This window comes from Argopecten irradians, chromosome 4 (genome assembly GCF_041381155.1).
Source record: "Argopecten irradians isolate NY chromosome 4, Ai_NY, whole genome shotgun sequence".
Classification (NCBI taxonomy): Eukaryota; Metazoa; Mollusca; class Bivalvia; order Pectinida; family Pectinidae; genus Argopecten; species Argopecten irradians.
In genome coordinates this window covers 27,941,553-27,956,912 of record NC_091137.1, presented here as the reverse complement: position 1 = coordinate 27,956,912, position 15,360 = coordinate 27,941,553, and the positions used below count along the sequence as shown (strand labels likewise).

Here is a 15,360-nt window from a genome sequence, read left to right as displayed (position 1 = left end):
GAACAATAATCCCATAATATCTAGATAAGGTGGTCTTGACTAAATAGAATCTAGTCCGCTAAGCCTGCCTATATTATAAGTTGTTGTTGTTTTTTTGCCTAATATATAGACTTTATATTTGGCAAAAAATAAATAAAAAGCCTAATAATATTAGCAGGTTTTAGCGGAGTATCTAAGTAGAATCTACTCTGTGTCACTATAATTTGCGAGGTGTCACTTTCGATATTTCATCTGTCGTCCTTTGACTTTGCGTGTCTTTCGTTTTAAGCTTGAAAAAGCCACCTTGTGTCTTAGAATGTTCATATTAACGCATAACGTATATTTCAGTATTATCAATTTTAGATAAATCATCTACGTTTAGGTTATTTTAACTTTGATTTTAATTTACATTCAAGACTTTGACGGATAGACATAGATGTTTTAACTTTACAAGACAATGAATAACTTATACTAGGATTTTTTATGTGCAAGCCCGGGCTTTTTTTTATAGAGCAAGCTACGATTGTGTTTGAAAGTTGTGAATGTAATTGAAAATGACTGGGGACACTTCATTAATGATTTTAATTGACATAGCATAGGCGGAATACATATAAAGGGAAATAACTCTTAAGAACGAATGCAATCGATTTTACAGATACGATATACCGATTGTAAAGATGTCGCTAAAAATAATAAAAATAATAAATATTAATATGCGAACCAAGTTAATAATTTGAAACAGGAAAGCAGTTTTATAACTTTTGTATTAAATTGCATTGATAAAATTTGTGATAAAGTGATTATAGTGTATCTATATATAAGCTCGCAATCTCTGAGTCGAGAGTGGGACATACAGATCACAATACATTTTTTTGTATTTATGATAGAACCTCGATGTTTCTCCAGATTATCCGGATTTTTTTCACCTCCTGACGTGACCAATGTTTTTTAAGGACGAAAACTCTAAACTATTCGGTCAGTAAATATATATTCACCATTCATTGAACACTTGCATAAAACGTTTTAATAACAATTGTTTTACACTTAAGATAATTTCCAATTCTGTATTCAACACAGCAAGTATTAGTTTATATAACGTACACAGTCAAAATGCACAATACAAATGAAACCAACATCTTTAATTTAATTATTGAAATCGAGAAAATGCAAGAATTTTACATTTTAAATGACAAACAAGTTGTTTTGTATATCAAAGTATTGGTAATTCTTAAACTTCGTTGCTGCAACAGTAATGCTGTTGTTTCGTTACCATCTCCGATGTCGCTGTAATTAGGGATTTCCATCAGGATGGAAATCCATATTGTTATTGTTCTGTTTTTTCTTATTATTTCCACGAAACCTTCTTAACACTTTTTCTCACGAACGGAACAAGGTACGACGCTCAAATTTGGACACGTTATGTAGGTACATGAGTGCTTGAAACGTACATTCGATTTTGTACGATAAAGGTCAAGGTCAAGGTCACAGACGTAAAAAAAACTACTTTTTTCGAACGAATTTAAACGCTCATAACTTCATAACTATACGCTGTACATCGATCATGTTTAGTTATTCAGGTAGATCGCGATATTGAACCTTTTTCTCCTCATTACATGTTATCAAAGATTATGTCTTGGTCATGAGTTCGCTAGAGGGTCAAATGAGGTCAAACAAAGGTCAAATATGAACTTTACCATAGAAATGTTTCGAAGGGCGCATATGAAAGAGCATGTTCTCAGGTACATAAAATGACCAATTTCAAAGTCATATGATTCAAAATGGCGGAGATATTGGACATCAAAAATCGAATTTTTAGTTTATATTTGTCCCTGCGCGAGACGTTTCAGCGCCTTTAAACCTGTATGTACAGTCTTGCTTTTTCGTACCTGTGTTGTAGGAACTTTTGTTCTCAAAAGTTATGAATTTTAAGGGGTTATATAGAAAAATGGCGGAAATATAGCTCTCCAAATATGGCAATTTGTTTCAGTTTCTTATTTTTTTCCGTAATTTGTGAGCTCGTAGGGCCTTTATCATTTCATGTAGGATTTTGTTTTTTGTAATTGTAGACTTGGGCCTATTGCCTGTACAAGTGTTTAATTTCGAAGACATAAATTTGAAAATGGCGGAAATATAGCCCTTCGAATATGGCGTTTCGTTCATTTTAACGTAAATTTTACCGTAATTCATGAAAATTTAAAGAGAAATGTTTTGAAATGAGCATATGACAGATCATGCTCTCAGGAATATAAAATGACTAATTTCAAAGTCATATGATTCAAAATGGCGGAGATGTTGGACATCAAAAATCTAATTTTTAGTTTAGATTTGTCCCTGCGCGAGACGTTTCGGCGCCTTTAAACCTGTATGTACAGTCTTCATTTTTCGTACTTGTGTCGTAAGAACTTTTGTCTTCAAAAGTTATGAATTCAAGGGGTTATTAAGAAAAATGGCGAAAATATAGCTCTCCAATTATGTCAATTTGTTCCATATCCTTATTTTTCCCCGTTATTTGTGAGCTCGTAGGGCTTTTATCATTTAATGTAGGGTGTTGATTTTTTGTAAACTTAGACATTAGCATATTGTCTGGACAGGGTTATAATTTCGAAATCAGGAATTGGAAAATGGCAGAAATACAGCTCTCCGAATATGGCGTTTCGTTCCCTTTTTTAACGTAAATTTTACCGTAATTGATGAAATTTCAAAGAGAAATGTTTTGAATTTTATGTTAAATAGCATGCTCTCAGACACATAAAATGACTAATTTCAAGGTCATATGATTCAAAATGGCGGAGAAATAGGACATCAAAATCGAAATTTTAGTTCATATTTGTCCTTGCGGCACGCGTTTCAGCGCCTTTAAACCTGTATGTACAAGGTTGCGTTTTTATACCTATGTTGTATAAACTTTTGTCTTCAAAAGTTATGAAATTTAAAGGGGTTATATAGACAAATGGCGGAAATATAGCTCTTCAAATATGTCAATTTGTTCCATTTCCTTATTTTTTCCCGTAATTTGTGAGCTCGTAGGGCTTTATCATTTAATTTAGGGTGTTGATTTTATGTAAATGTAGACATTGATATATTGTCTGTACAGGGTTATAATTTCGAAATCAGGAATTAGAAAATGGCGGATATACAGCCCTCCGAATATGGCTTTTCGTTCACTTTTTTAACGTAAATTTTACCGTAATTTAAGAAATTTCCGAGAGAAATGTTTTGAATTGGATGTTAAATAGCATGCTCTCAGACACATATATTGACCAATTTCAATGTCATATGATTCAAAATGGCGGTGGTATAGAATTTCAGCGATTTTGTAGTTGAGATTACATGATGTGGCCTGTGGCCAAAGTGAGGTAATCCGTATCTAATACTAAAACTCTAATTGTACGAGTTATTCCGCATTGGTCGATGATCTTCATAAGAAAAGAAGAATTTTTGCACTTTTAAAAAACCTGGAATCTAATGTTTTTACCTATTCATTATCAAAATTGATATTTTGAACCTAAATCTCAATCTGAATTTCCAAATTCATATCATGGTTATCAAGGAATAATTACCTGTCAGAAAACATTTTTACTTTTGAAATTCAAGATTAGCCAGCCAATCAGTGGCCAGGTTAACATTCTATCCTGGGCTCAATCTCCTATCCACAGGGGTCGTTTCGAAGGTTTTTTTTCATTTTGTTTTGAATACTTTTCGGGATTTATTAAGTTCTACATGTACACGTATATATGAACAATGTACACATGTTTGCGTAAATACATGTACATGTGTAGCTACACCGCATACATGGGAGGCCGTCCTTACGTGACCCTAGCTGTTAATAGGACGTACATTTGAACAAACAAACAACAAAACTAGATTTAATCGCGATCAAAACACGGGATTTCAATGCAGCAAAATTATCATGTTATCGATCAGACGATCACTTTAATACGTTTTCTCTTCGCATCTATTCGTTGGGGGCGTGGCTTACAGGGGCGTAGCTTGCTCTATAAAAAAAAGCCCGGGCTTGCACATAAAAAATCCTAGTATAAGTTATTCATTGTCTTGTAAAGTTAAAACATCTATGTCTATCCGTCAAAGTCTTGAATGTAAATTAAAATCAAAGTTAAAATAACCTAAACGTAGATGATTTATCTAAAATTGATAATACTGAAATATACGTTATGCGTTAATATGAACATTCTAAGACACAAGGTGGCTTTTTCAAGCTTAAAACGAAAGACACGCAAAGTCAAAGGACGACAGATGAAATATCGAAAGTGACACCTCGCAAATTATAGTGACACAGAGTAGATTCTACTTAGATACTCCGCTAAAACCTGCTAATATTATTAGGCTTTTTATTTATTTTTTGCCAAATATAAAGTCTATATATTAGGCAAAAAACAACAACAACTTATAATATAGGCAGGCTTAGCGGACTAGATTCTATTTAGTCAAGGCCACCTTATCTAGATATTATGGGATTATTGTTCCAAAATTCCAACCCAGAGTAAATGCACAATCTACTGACACATACTCTTGTTGGAGCGATATAGAGAAATAAAACTTCCCGTCAAGATAGACTTTAAAAAGACAAAATACTATTTTTTTTCTATCAGTGCGGCTTTTATGCCTTACAATATGAGGCGCTGTTTTTTATATTCATTCATTTTTTCACATATATCACGGTATAATTCGATTTTTACACATATAAAAAAAATCGATAACGTAAGAAAGTTTCGTCAATCTATCCTCAAATCCCATTAGAGTCACTCAAGATACATGCAGGACTTATCATGAGATTTTCATACACTTTTTAAATACTAAACATTAACGCATAATTATCAGGTACAGGTAGAAAACAGTCCTATACATTTGATTTTAATAAATATAGTTTAGCAATACCAAGCATTATCAAATATCATTTTCGGAGCTAAACAATTCCTTAAAACCATTTTCCGTCGGGGGGCTTCGCCCCCCCTGAACCCCCTAACCAGGGCGCTGCCCTGGACCCGCTGGGGGCCTAGGCGGCCCCCAGACCCCTCGCCTGGGCTTGCACATGTAAAAGACTCTAGCTACGCCCCTGGCTTAAACATCAGCTGGCGATCCGCCAATATCTGTACAGACTTGTGATCCCCTAGATGAGCATTCATAAAAGTATATTTACATTTTGAGTGGTTCGTCTCTTTATGAATCAACCAACTGACGAAAACAAACATTTGCCTATGAAAACACTATGAATACAATGAATACAACGATTCTCGTGCATCGATCAGCTGATTTCAAACAATGCGCCAGTTTTATATAAATAAAAAAATAGTCCCCTACAGTATTTTAATGCAAAATATCTTATGTGTTGTTTCTTGATAAGAATCAACTAAGGTTTACTGTAATAAGTCAATCAAATCTTATTTTAACAACATTTCTTGTTTATCGTTTGTCATTTGCAAACCAAGGTCGACCGGAAGGCTAACGCGCTCCACGGGATTTGTAGATAGCTTAGAACTGCTATTCATAGCCGATACGAAAATTAGAAAAAATACTTCCAATCCCTATATATATATATGCGTCCATTCGAACTCTTTTATTCAAGACTCCAATAATATACAAAACAAATTCAAATTTCGGAACTCCGGTAAATTCGTATAAACTAAAGTTAGAACCAATATGCGGAAAGTAGTAAACGTGAATTATCTCCCTTTTGACTATCCACTCTGTGGAAAGTAGGAAATGTGAATTATCTCCCCTTTGACCATACACTCTGTATCCCAGTAAATATTATAAAAAGTGTACATGTACACAACAGACTGAACGAACGGTCGAAAGAACGAACAAACGCACGCCCGAAAGAAAAAAAGAAATAATAAATACCGAACGAAAAGAGCACACGAAAAAAAAATAAAAAAAGAACGAACGAAAAAAAAAAATTATATACGCAATGTATCTTGTTGTATACGGGTTTCAACGTGCCCTTCCTTCCATCCGTCTTTATATCTGTCTATACACACGTCCTTACAGACAGAACACACTGCTTCCAGATATGATTGTATTAACTCAGACAGACAGACAAACAAACAAACACACGAACAAATGACAGACGGACAGGTGGGTGGAAACGCACGATATGATGATCACAATTTGCACACATTGACGAACAAACAGCGCTGAAAAAAGTTGAAAGTTAAAGAACGGATAACGATGAAATCAATATGCACATAAATAACACATAAATAAAATGGCATATTTTTTGTTTTGCCTGCTGTATAAGGTACATTAAAGTCTTCAGTAGTCGAAGTTGGAGGGACTATCTTAAAAAGTTCTACTCATCTGGACTTCGACGCTTAAACTGTAGACAATGACCGACAAACTTTCTGTCGATTTAGCTACCAACTGGGTCTAGACAGTGTCCATACTTGTGGTTTAGATGATGTTGTCACTTAAATTTTTTTAGTTTAAAAAGATTGTTCAAATTACATTTTAATTAAACTGATGCAATAAAATCAACTAAAGGTATCACTACCTGCCGTGTCTCTTGACTTTCAAACTGTATTATTAGTCTGTTTACAAAATACACTGTGTAGAAAAACATATTTACAACATTCAACAAATGCAAGATAGATGGAGGACAAATTATATAACTTTTTTGTGGAACATACATGTGCATTGAACGGATCACTGCCTAAGATGGGATATTAAAATATACTATATCTATAAATGAAATCTCAACATTTTGTGTGGTTTATGTGAAATGAAGCCGTCACTTTTGTATAAACAAGTTCTGTATATTTTATTTGTGTTATTAACGCGTTACACGTTAATAATATGAAAACGTGAAAGCACATCTTTATTCAATTTTTTGTCCTTTTGCAGTCTCGTAAATGCATTCTACTATAGTATATCTGTGGTTTCTTAACTAGTAAGTGAGTTAAATCATGGTCAAAAGGACGCAATTCGAGATGATCTCGCCGACCGGTCGCGATCGTTATTTAACTTTGATGATCAAATTGCCAATTTCATGAGCCAATATATCTGCTATTTTGTATTATATGACCTTCAAACTCAAAACTGTTATAGACATCATTCCATAGTATATACCTACATGAATGTGCGAAAAATGGTCATTAAACTTCGGTGGGATCCCGTGAAAATCATTCAAAGGCACTTACAAACATGTATATAGCTTTATAGGCTTCCACACCCGTGATAACACAGCATTTATGCACCATATTATATAATTAGTTCTTGTCTTTATGATTTATGTATGTGTTTAGATGAGAGCTTATAAAGGTGTGAAATGACTGACAAAATTGTCGATTTAGCTACCTACTGGGTCTAGACAGTACCCATACTTATGGTTTAGTTGATGTTGTCACTTAAAGATTTTAAATTGACAAAGATTGTTTAAATTGTATTTTAATAGAACTGATAAAAATAAAATCAATTGAATGGATCACTACCTGTCTTGTCTCTGGACTTTCAAACTTCAAACTGTATTACTAGTCTCTTTACAAAATACACCGTGTAGAGAAACATATTAATTAACAACATTCAACAAAATTAATGCAACATAGATGGAAGCAAATTATTTATCTTTTTGTGAAATATACATGAACATATCAATTGCAGACACATAGGGAAGAGGAGGGGGGGGGGGGGGTCAGGGAATAGAGTTGGATGAGGGAGTCAGATAAGGCCTTTGTTTATTTATGGGAGTTTGGCAGGTCATTTCAATTGAGGTCAAGCAGTCAGGGCTAATGTCATTATTTTGTTCTGAATATCTAAGGGAGGGTGTTTATGCATATGGATGTTATTCAGCCTTGGGCTGTGATTAATTGCTTTAGGGTCTGGATAAGGAAGGGCAGTGATGTCAGAAAGGGAGTGGGGTCTTACACGTGATGTGAGTGTGTGTACATAATTTAGGGTATTATAGTTTAGGGGATCTAGCCTTTAACCAATCAGTAGAGGACACTTGTTTCGACAGCGTCCTAGTTAGTCTTGGGCTGATTAGTCACATGACTAAGACAGTCAATTATGATTGGGCAAATCTTATGAGACAGGAATATTAGATACTAGATAGCTGGGCTCTGGTCAATTTCATAATTCTTGGGACAGAGTCATTTGCTTGTTATTGTCCCAGATACTCCTAAAGTTTATGTTGTTTTGTTAATTACATAACTTTAATTATATTTTATTGTAATATGCTTTCTAAAGATACTTATCAACATATGTTAATATTTGGAGTTACTCAACAAATTACAAACAACTGTTTGCAAACAACAATTTTTACCCCCAATTCAGATAATTGATAGATCAATTAAAATAATTTTCTGAAATGAATAGGTACGCAGAGGATTTAAACTTGATACCGGTTGAGGTTGTACCCCTGGTAAATAAGGTTGTCCCCGAAATATAAGTTATACCTATAATATATAAGATCTATCAATTGAACCAGAGGATTTAACTTGATACCGGCTGAGGTGCTATCCCTGGTAAATAAAGTTGTCCCTGGTAGAAAAAAATTCATAACCTGATACCGGTGGGGACGCCCCCGGTAAATAAAGTCCCCGGTAGGAAAATTGACTTCAAACCAGATGGGTCCGCCCCTGGTAAATAAGGTCACCCCTAAATGCATGGTAGAAGTCTACCTGCAATATTTCTAAAGCATAACCTAATACCAGATGGGTCATCCCTGGTAAAATTAAGGGTAGAAGTCTACCTATATAACAAGTATATTTGTAGTCATACGAGTAACTCCCAAGAAGCCACATGTTAGGTTATTTAGTCATAGTTTAGGTTTTATTTGTAAATTTCATAGTAGGATTTATTTGCTTTTGAATTAGATAGATGTATCAGTAATAAAACAATTGGAATATAATCTTGCCTTATTGTATTGTGTGTAAAGTGAAATAGAGTCACCGCTTTTGTATAAACAAGTTCTGTATATTTTACAATATATTTAGTGATTAACACGTAACACTGTGCGCGTCAGTGGCGGCCTAATCTAACAGTATCCAAAGAACGATTATATATTAATATTTTCAAAACGTGAAAACACATCTTTATTCAATTTTTTCCCTTATGCAGTCTTGTAAATGCATTCTATACCTTTAGTTTCATGACCAAAAGGACGCAATTCGAGTTGTCTTCGTGACCGGGCGCGATCGTGTATTTAACTTTGTTATTTAACAGTATTTTGATGGCAATATTTTCTGCCATTTTGTATGATATGACCTTGAAACTCAAAACTGTTATAGACATCGTTCCATAGTATATACCTACATGAATGTGCGACAATTGGCCATTAAACACCAAATTGTAAATTCGCTGAGATCCCGCGAAAATCATCCAAATGTATGTACCATATTAGTTCTTGTCTTTACTCTTTATGTATGTTAAGATGAGAGCTTTTGTGAAAAATGTGTAAAATAACCGACAAACTTGTCGATTTAGCTACTTACTGGGTCTAGACAGTGCCCATAATTGTGGTTTAGTTGATGTTGTCTGTTAAAGGTTTTTAAGTTTTAAAAGATTCTTTAAATTGCACTTTAATGGAACTGATGCAATAAAATCAACTGAATGGATCACTACCTGTCGTGTCTCTGGACTTTCAAACTTAAAACTTTATTATTAGTCAATTCTCAAAAAAAAAAAAAAAACAAAAAAAAAAACTGTGTACAGAAACATATTTACAACATTCAACAAATGCAACATAGATAGAGGACAAATTACAATGTACATGTATATAACTTTTTGTGAATCATACATGTGCATTGAACGGATCACTGCCTAAGATGGGGTAATAAGATATACTATATCTTTAAATGAAACCTCAACATTTTGTGTGATTTATGTGAAATGAAGCCGCCACTTTTGTATAAACAAGTTCTGAATGTATTTTATATGTGGTTATTAACACGTAACACTGCGCGTCTCAGTAGCGGCCAGATCTAACAGCATTCAAACAACGATGTACATGTATATGTTAATATTATGAAAATTTTTGTCCTTCTAGTTGTATTTCTGGTAATTTTCACTGTAACGATACATTGCTTAAACATTTGATATTTGAACATGCACATGTAACTTATTGATTAAGCTCCCCAAAAGAATATGTCGGCTTATAAGAGTGCCGAAATCTGTGGATCATATATTCCTTGTTTTGAATACAGCGCCTTCAATCAACGCCATGTTCAGTACCTTCGGCTTTTGTCGGCATTCCGAATCGTACCACGTGACTTATGTCTACACGTCCTGCACGTGGTGATCCAGGTAACTAGCGTAAGCGCACATGTGTTTGTTAACGTTTTCCTTCTGGCTAATATGAGCAAATCGTGCTGGTATATGTCCACAGAGCGAGTATTTGAAACATCTAATTCACACATTGCCGTAATTCAATATTGTGTGTGTATCAAATATTGTAATGTGCAAGCATTATTTTCTTTGTAGATCCAGTTTGCTGAGGTCGACCGCATGTTTTGTTTATGAAAAAAATTGTTGACATTTGGTTTCACAACTCTCGTGCTACTTCGAGATTGTCGCGACGATGTTCGGAAGAGTTCGGAATGATTCGGCATCTTTCGAGTTTATTTTTGACGTGTACACGTTAAAAAGATTTTTTACTTCTATAACTAAAAATACTTCCAGTGCTGCAACTTTATAAAAAGTGGTAAAAGTAGAAAGTTTAAACCTCGGACAGACGGGGAAAAATGTGTATAACACTTAAACAGTTTTTACTATAACAAAAAGAGCGAAAGTGATAGACCATACAACTACTTACTGGGTCTAGACAGTGCCCATAATTGTGGTTTAGTTGATGTTGTCTGTTAAAGGTTTTTAAGTTTTAAAAGATTCTTTAAATTGCACTTTAATGGAACTGATGCAATAAAATCAACTGAATGGATCACTACCTGTCGTGTCTCTGGACTTTCAAACTTAAAACTTTATTATTAGTCAATTCTCAAAAAAAAAAAAAAAAAAAAAAAAAAAAAAAACTGTGTACAGAAACATATTTACAACATTCAACAAATGCAACATAGATAGAGGACAAATTACAATGTACATGTATATAACTTTTTGTGAATCATACATGTGCATTGAACGGATCACTGCCTAAGATGGGGTAATAAGATATACTATATCTTTAAATGAAACCTCAACATTTTGTGTGATTTATGTGAAATGAAGCCGCCACTTTTGTATAAACAAGTTCTGAATGTATTTTATATTTGGTTATTAACACGTAACACTGCGCGTTACAAAAAGAGCGAAAGTGATAGACCATACAACTTTAAGCAATTCTATACCTTTGGTTTCAGTAACTAGTAAATAAGTTAAATGATGGTCAAAAAGACGCAACTCGAGATGATCTTGGCGAACGGTCGCAATCGTATTTAACTTTGATGATCAAATTGCCAATTTCATGAGCCAATATCTCTGCCAATTTGTATGAAACATCGTTCCATAGTATATACCTACATGTATGTGCAAAAAATGACCATCATACACCAAATTGTAAATGCGCTGAGATCCCGTGAAAATCATGAAGCTTTATAGGCACTCGTTACAACACAGCATTTATGCACTATTAGTTCTTGTCTTTATGCTTTATGTATGTTTAGATGAGAGTATACGTGAAAAGGTCACTTTATAATTACTGATACCATTGTAAAAATGTAAAATAAAATAGCAGACCACAACTTAGCTTCATGGTCGGACCGTTTGTATTTATCATCACTTGTAGGCAGTAAATATACCGCAAAAATAAATTTTGAACACTTATTTGACTTTGTAAAATTACTCTATGCATTGTTAATATTGCAAATATCAAAATGTTGGTAACTATTGGTGGTGAATAACATATTAAAAGCTCTTCTTGTTTCATGAGTATGAAACTTACGACACATATAACTTGAACTTGTTGTGCTCTTGGGGCAAGATTTGACCATTGTGACCTTGAATTCATGTCAACGTAATTCGATTGTAATCGTATACATTTATACCATACATGAGCTCAGCTGATGTTTCAAAGGAATTGTGTTAATGTAAAATGATATTTCAGCATATAATTCAACATTTTACTACCGTGACCTTCAAGAGTGATTTACGTCATACAATATAAACTTATTTTGACATGCGGCAATCGGTCTTTGATGTAAAGATGTTCTACAACAATTGTACTGATGTAGCATATGTGACTTGTATGACCTTGACTATAATTTCAATTTTAATCTTAATTCATGCAGGCACACATGTATGCCATAGGTGTTTGAAATATGAAATCTGTAGAATCGAGTTTGATGACGTAACAGAGTCACAAAGTTTCGGCGTAAAACTGTTGTAAATATCTGTCCATGCTATGTCTATGCAAAATTCAAGCATGTATGTTAAGTATTAAAGGCGCTGAAATCTTGTGCATTTTTGGCGGGAAAATGGCAAAATCGCAGTTTTCCAAGGTCTATATCTCCGCCATTTTGGTTCCGATGAACTTGAAACTTTTCATTATATATTTCTGAGAGCATGCCCTTTCAAATCTATCTTTCAAAACTTTTCTGTGGCAATTTTCGCTTTTGGAATTTGTTTGACCCCGTAGCGAGCTCTTGACCTTGACATAATCTCTGATAATATGTGATGAACAAAAATCGCGCTTTGTCACGATCTACCTTAATGCCAAAACGGGGACAACGTATAGCGTACGGTTATGAAGTAAGGAACGTTTAAAATTTGGTCGAAAAAAGTAGTTTTTTACGTCTGTGGCCTTGACCTTGAACATTGTTTTGTGAAAAATCGAACGTTCGTTTCAAGATCTCATGTACCTACATAATGTGTCAAAAGTTGAGCGTCGTACTGTGTTTCGTTCGTGAGACAGCCTGCTTACAAGATTTGTGAAAATAAGAAAAAAAGAAAAACTAGATTTCATCGCGATCAAATCACGGGATTTCCACCTATGTAATAATATAAGTAATGTTAGCGAACAGACGATTGCTTTAATACTCTTTTCCTTCGCTTCAAGTCGAATGAATGAACGAACGGACGATCTCACTCAGTATTAATCAGAAAGCGTTTCTTACGAAAGTAGGCTGGTCCAACCGTAAACAGATTTAGGGGCAGAAGATTTCATAGAGAGGTGAATATATCGGAGCCTGCTGATTGGATATATTAAAGGTACATCAGTTAATGGTTAATGTGCGGGTCGGGCAATACATGTAGATGTAAAATTTGTAAAGAATTTTGACGTGAATTTGTTTCAAAACTGCCGGGTATTTTCCCCAACATAGCACCGGTTTTGCTTAAACATACGGTGTCACATGTGACAGCTCTGCCACATACATAAAAGGTTTTAAACCTGTCAGTTATTGGGTTTGTGTATTATCTGTTTTGTTTGTTTGTTTGTTTGATTAAATGTACGTCCTATTAATAGCTAGGTTCACGTAAGGAAGGCCTCCCATGTAGCTACACATGTACATGTACGTGTATTAACGCAAACATGGCGATTTTGTACATTGTGCATGTAGAACATAAAAATCATGACAACATGTCAATGTCTACATTTACAAAAAATCAACACCCTTCACTAAATGATAAAGGCCCTACGAGCTTACTAAGTACGGAAAAAATAAGGAAATGGGACAAATTGCCATATTTGGAGAGCTATATTTCCGCCATTTTGCTATATAGCCCCTTTAAAATCCATAAATTTTGAAGACAAAAGTTCATACAACATAGGTATGAAAAATCAACACTGTACATACAGGTTTAAAGGCGCTGAAACGCCTGCCGCAAAGACCAATATAAACTAAATTTCGATTTTTGATGTCCTTTATCTCCGCCATTTTGAATGATATGACCTTGAAATTGGTCATTTTATGTGTCTGAGAGCATGCTCTCTCACATCCAATTCAAAACATTTCTCTTGGAAATTTCATAAATTACGGTAAAATTTAGGTAAAAAATTAACGAAACGCCATATTTGCAAGGCTATATTTCCGTCATTTTTAAAGCTTTGTCTTTGAAATTAAAACTCTTTACAGAAATATATGCGAAGGTCTACTTTTACAAAAAGTCAAAGATAAAAAAACAAAAATTTCGATTTTTGATGTCCAATATCTCCGCCATTTTGAATAATATGGCCTTGAAATTGGTCATTTTATGTGCTTAAGAGCATGTTCTTTCATGTGCGCTCTTCAAAATATTTCTATGGTAAAGTTCATTTTTGACCTTTGTTTGACCTCATTTGACCCTCTAGCGAACTCTTGACCTAGACATAATCTCTGATAACATGTAGTAAGAAAAAAACGTTCAACATCGCAATCAACCTAAATAATGAAACGCACAACCTGAACAGCGTACGGTTATGAAGTAGTTTGTTCGAAAAAAGTCGTTTTTTACGTCTGTGACCTTGACCTTGAACATTTTTGTAAAAAATCGAACGTACATTTCAAGATCTTATGTACATTCATAACATGTCCGAAGTTTAGCGTCGTACCTTATTCCGTTCGTGTGAGATATCCTGCTAACAAGATTTGTGGAAAACTAGATTTGATCGCGATCAAAACACGGGATTTCCACCTATGTAATGATATAAGTAATGTTAGCGAACAGACGATTGCTTGAACGAACGGACGATCTCACTCAATATTAATCAGAAAGCGTTTCTTACGAAAGTAGTCTGGTCCAACTGAAAAACAGATTTAATTAATTCGACTTAAAGATCGTCTGTTCACTAGCATTACTTATATCATTACATAGGTGGAAATTTCGTGTTTTGATCGCGATCAAATCTAGTTGTGATTGTGTCGCTAAATTAATACCAGTATGTAGTAATGACTATTGGTGTTTGTTCATATCACCATCGGGGCGGCTGTTGTCGCCTGTTTTATCTTAAAGCGTCACGAACGACGATTTTAATGTACAACAGGAAACGAGAGGAAAACCTACTTGTACATCATCAACAGATAAGTGCTTGAGCAGGAAGTTTTTATCTCAAACGTAGGAGGCTTATTATTATTACTCATGTAGTCAATAGTTTAGCCGTATACAACTAATATCACAGAAATTATACATCTGTAAGATATTATCGGTCCATCTTACTATTTGGAGTTGAGGATTCAATGAATGTAAAATCGATTGTTGGTAAGTTAATGGTTTCGAATTACCTTGGTATAGTACATGTAGCAACTGTCTTGCTATGCAATATGTAATACGATAGAGCACAATTTAGCAACTAAAATATATGTTACATTGTAATGCATTTCTTTGTAGAAATGCACTGTCCCCAAAACGTTGTGTTACACGTGTATTTTTACAAATGTACGTTAAATACAGTAAAATAAAAATCTTTTTAATACAGGCATCAGTATATATGATATATCAACTTATATATCTTTAATAAAT

The 15,360-nt window shown here is 34.2% G+C and overlaps 1 protein-coding gene across 5 annotated transcripts in view; it reads left to right on the top strand.

Annotated features, from left to right (window-relative positions):
* The first annotated feature begins 14,968 nt into the window (after window positions 1-14,968).
* LOC138321159 (toll-like receptor 4) overlaps window positions 14,969-15,360 on the top strand; it is a 52,196-nt gene continuing 51,804 nt past the window's right edge. For 3 of the 5 annotated variants that reach the window (XM_069264625.1, XM_069264623.1, XM_069264622.1), the window contains exon 1: window positions 14,969-15,099. The gene's annotated coding sequence lies outside the window, so the exon portion shown is untranslated. The remainder of the gene's footprint in view (window positions 15,100-15,360) is intronic. The other 2 variants (XM_069264624.1, XM_069264626.1) reach the window with 2 other exon arrangements.